The following is a 5,000-nucleotide window of genomic DNA, read 5'->3' as shown; positions in this document are numbered from 1 at the left end:
TTTATAAAATATGATAGATCGAGAGCCAAGGGTGGGGGGATACGAAAATTGCATGGGTCATTTGTTTATTTCATTTTAAGACTAGCAAGTTAAAGTATTAAATATGATTTCTCACGAAAGACGCTTGTCTTGTGATGGTATAGTGGTTGTGTCTCGTAAAAGTATATCACTGTGTGCCATCTATGCCTGCCTGATTTACATGCTCGACGACAAATAGCACCTGTCACACACTGGTAGTTTCAACTATCCTTCTGAGCACACGGGCTGCCCAAAGCATTTTCGAAACTTTTTGGACTGGAAAAGCCACTTCTTAGACAAAAAACTGTTTACTCTAAAAAGCGGATATTACAGCATGTTACAGGGGAACCCAACGAGAATATAGTTCAAAACCACTTAAACATAGCATTGTCAAACGTATTTTAGTATTTAAATGGTAGATATAAGCATATTTTTATCCCCTAAAAATTTTTCATCTGTTAGGGTTTCCTAGCTGAAAGCCTAGTGATCCGAAAATTATAGGGATTAAAACTTACCTTTTCGAAATTTTCAGCCAGAAAAAAAGGCTCCCGAAAATCCTAGGTGAACTTTTTAGGGTAAAAATCCGTTAAAAATGGGAAATTATACCAATTTTTAGATGTTTGAAAATCCTAGGACAGGCAGGCAAGAAAGAAATTTTACAACAAATGTTCCGAAAATTCTACATCTCAAATCGTCTTCCGAACAGATATTTTCCGAAATTGACGTTGGGTGCCCCTGATGTTATTAAGCGAAAAAAAGCAAATAAATGCAAAGTTCAAGATTTCCAACAATTTCCTTCATAAATTACAAGCCGTGGGTTTCTGTCTTGTTCGAACTACATAAGAAAGGTAGATTTCGGAAAGACACGTCCGGTAACGATAGTAAGGCTAATTAGTATAAATACACAGGTGATTATACAAAATCGCGCTCTCATTGGCTCGCTATCTCGGATTATCAGCCGATAATCACCTCGACGGACAAAATGGCTGCCAGTAGTCGTTTTGCCACTGTAAGTGAGGATGATTTTCGGGTTGAAATGTTTTTTTTTTTTCTCTTTTTTGAAATAATCACCTGTGTAGGGTTTATACTAAAACAATTATTAACTCAAAGAATACAGATTTTGCATTTTTATAAGGATTTAAGCAAGTCGCAAACTTAATTATTGAGAGGAACACTATATGGAGAAAGGTTCGCGTATTACCAACAACAAATCATTCCACACATATCATACATGGGTTTCCGAGAAAAAAATCTTTTTTCCTTCCCCTTGTACATGATTCTTCCTTTCATATTTTGACTTTGGCTGAATCTGTCTGAAATAAGAAAACAAAGCAAAGATGCTAAAGCTCTATTATCAAAAATTAACATCAATTACATCCGAGTGTATTCCTTTTTGCCAACGACACATCGAGAAACGACTTATGCTACATTAACTTTCCTTCTACCAAGTTGAATAAAATACTCATCCATTTCCTGTTTCAGTTTCAGAGTGTGACTGCGAGACTTTCACCTCCTTTGAAGGAGCTGTAACGGTAGCACGAGACAGGCAGTACTGGGCTTATGTCGGCTGGGACAGGAAGAGATTCTTTCTCGTATCATTTATAATGTTTTTTTTTCCAATGGTATCATCATACTTCATCTTTAGCAATTATATGTCGATCGCAGCTTTGACGTTACCATCTTAATCATAATAAAGTGAAAACACAAATATTTTTACAATACATGTTTGATCAACCAGTTGCTAAGTTTCAAAATGATCCCATTTTATTCTATGGTTGGTTGAGAAAACATGATTGGCAACCAACCACATGCATTTTAAAATTGAAGAGTCTCTAGTTATTCGTGATTTAAAGCCAGCCTTTATAAACGTTGGCAGTGAAAAACTTTATGTCTATTGTAAGCGAATTTTTTGTCGTTCATATTCGTTGTTTCCCCGGCAATCCGTTTCAGTGAGATAATTGAAGTTAAATTTATCTGTACCTGAATAATAACCAATTTTGATGATGTATGTTGTAACATACGAAAAGTTAAGTTTATAAAACGTTATGTAGTTCAAGCAACCGCTCTTTGTGTTTTATTCCTATTGAAACTCAAATGGCGCAAGTCAAATAATCGTCATAGTAAAGTGAATTTCACATTGATAGCCCATTTTTTATTTTAGCATGCAAATGTACATTTGGTGTGTCGAGAAAGCAAATTTTCTATGTTAAACCGACCAGAAAAATTATGTTTTGTCTGCAGTTATCTCCTTTGGTAAAGTCAACTTTCTTGATGCTTATTTTTTTACCATAGGAAAGGTTTTTATACCGAAGGTGACCTCAGCCATTAAAGGCAATAATTCCACGGGGAAATCTGATGTTCAAAAACCAAATATTTACCGGCCCTGGTCAGAGTTTTTCTCTGTCCTTGTGTGGGCCCATTTCCATCAGTAGGGCTAACGCTCACATGGTTCATATGGGATAGAAATCTGACACTTCACATTACACTCTATTCAGTTAACTCTGTTTAAAATATAAGTGCTACACGGCCAACGTTTGTATAAACGTAACCTTACCTTTCTATGCATATGACAGTTCGCTCTCAGCAGGAACAATACAGTCGCAATTAGATGTTGAAGTGACCGTGACCCTGCACAATCTTTTGTTTTTGATTCGCAAGTTAATTTCGAATAAATTAGTCGAAGCTTTTGATTGGTTATCCTGCAATGTCAAGGCCAAAAAGGCGAACAAAAGCATGAAACAAAGAAACTTGTCGAGTTTCATAACCAGCCTAAATATATTAACTATGCTCTCAGGCAGTGTGTGAATGTGGCTTCAAATAGTATACAGAACACGAATTTGAAAATCTGAAAGCCAAAAACTCTCGTGCTACATACTAATTTAGCCGCATTCACACACTTCATTTTTAAGCTAGTCAGTAAATGACATCACTTTCTCCTCGCCTAGTAATGGCGGACCGTTAAATGAGCAAATGGAGTTAAAATAAACAGTCTTAATAATAGTACAAAAAGTTTCGCCTGTTGAGCATTCAATACAAGTACTTTCGAAATGTGAAGAAAAACTAGAATTGATTTTTTTCATCGCAGTAGCTTTTTAACAAAAAATTAATGTGTAAGATTTTAGCAATTATATAAACGAAAATCAAGCATTCGTCAATTTGCAAGCTACTGTTATTGTTATTGTTATTGAAAGCGTTGAAGTGGCGTAGTGAACTTTTAAAATTTCAACTATTATTTTTTCTATTTTCTGGACCCGCGACAATGTATACATGACCGTGGACAACGTCGACCCGCGATAATTCACCTGCGACACGCGACAAGCGCCAATACATTATCTCAAGAAAGGATAGTCGAACGGGTGGTCGCTTTCACAGCGCGGAAACAACCGACGAGTTGCTTCGAGTAGTAGCTGCCATTTCGGGAAAGTCTATTTTTTAATCTGTGGCTATAACTTTTGACCTAAGTCGGTGTTCTAAAGTCCGTAACTCCCTCTGGGCATCTTTCAAAATTATACCAGGTCTGACAGACCTGTTTGCAATTCAGATGACCACTCGATCGAAGAGCCCGAGGATAAACAGCTTTGTAAAAAGGTTAGAAGAAATGAAAATATTAATTCGCGAATTTTATTTTTATGTCAAAACATGATAATCTCGAATTTCGCGTGAACGTGACTAAGTTTTACAAAGGAGTATAGGAGACCCTCTTTGAAAAGCAGTTTGATAGGCTTCCGTGGCAAAATCTCCAACAGCGATTGAGTATAACAATCCTTTGTCTTGTTTGTAACTTACGATTTGAAGGCTTTTTCAGGGGCACCAAACGATAATCTTCGGTGAATTATTTGTTCGGGAACTGTTCTAAGAACTTCGTTACAAGGAGCCAAGAAATGTCTCTCAAGGGCTTTTGGCTTAATTTGCTCGTTGGGTGCCCTTGCTGTTTTTTGTGATATAGATATGTTAAAGGTAAATTTTAAATTCAAGTTGAAATGATTTCAACCTAGGTAAATTTAATTTTTTAACTGGGTTGAAATTGAAAGAAGGGAACATCAACAAAAAGTCCATCAATTGTTAGCAAGTACGTGTATATTGTTAAGTAAATCGGTGCTGGATTTAAGGGGATTTGGTTAGCATACGTCTTTTATGAGTTAGTCTAAAATGCCTTTGGTTGTTTTTAGTCTAAGTACTGATTTTAATGTTTAGCATTAAGGTTGGGGTTAGGTATACTGTGCATGATAACTAATTCTGCTTTTTTATCTGAGACAACAGAAAAACAAAACCTTGTTTAATAAGAATTACCTCCATTTGACTTTGTTTTATTTTAATTTTTCTGATTTTGGAAGGAAAAGGACATCCGAAAATTGACTTTTTATAAGTCAGATTATTGAATGATGTACAGATACTTGTACAAATGTAGTTCAGTATAAAATCCCTTTGTGGTTATAAGTACTTGAACAATCAAATTCAGAGTTTTTTCTGGTAGTAGTAGCATCCTCGTCTCGAAGAGGCGATGGTTAGCGCTGGGGATTTGGGCAGGATCTTGTATGACTGTGTAGCCCGATCCTGGAGTGGCAGTCTCTGTTGCAGGTGGCGCAGACGTGCCTTGTGGAATCGCGAGCAGAGGGTGCCAGTTCTTTCCCACTCTCTTTTGCATGTAGCCTGGACTCTAGCGTTCGCTTCCACCTTTGAAACCCCCGCTGTGACACTTTGCCACCATTTATCTCGGAGTTTGGCGATGCCCTCCCATGCACTGGTGTCGATTAGTGCAGATCGAAAGTCTCGCTTGATGACGTCCTTGTAGCGCAGCAGCGGTCGGTGGTCAGGCTCCATGCGATGTGCATGGCTGAGGCGTCGCTGAATGAGCAGTGATGGCATGCTCAGTGAGCCAGCGCACTCCAGGACCTCGGTGTTGGTGACTCTGTCCTGTCACCTGATGTGCAGCAGGCGCCGAAGGCAGCGGAGGTGGAATCCGTTGAATCGCCGCTCTTGTC

The 5,000-nt window shown here is 37.9% G+C and overlaps 1 long non-coding RNA gene across 1 annotated transcript in view; it reads left to right on the top strand.

Annotated features, from left to right (window-relative positions):
- Positions 1 to 4,313, top strand: part of LOC138015193 (uncharacterized) — a 27,162-nt gene extending 22,849 nt beyond the window's left edge. Inside the window, exon 3 of the long non-coding RNA XR_011125512.1 lies at positions 1,501 to 4,313. This is a non-coding gene — a long non-coding RNA (uncharacterized lncRNA). The remainder of the gene's footprint in view (positions 1 to 1,500) is intronic.
- Positions 4,314 to 5,000: the final 687 nt, after the last annotated feature.

Source organism: Montipora capricornis, chromosome 9 (assembly GCF_036669925.1).
Source record: "Montipora capricornis isolate CH-2021 chromosome 9, ASM3666992v2, whole genome shotgun sequence".
Classification (NCBI taxonomy): Eukaryota; Metazoa; Cnidaria; class Anthozoa; order Scleractinia; family Acroporidae; genus Montipora; species Montipora capricornis.
Note: the sequence above shows the minus strand (reverse complement) of the source record. Positions and strands in the feature narration are given on the sequence as shown.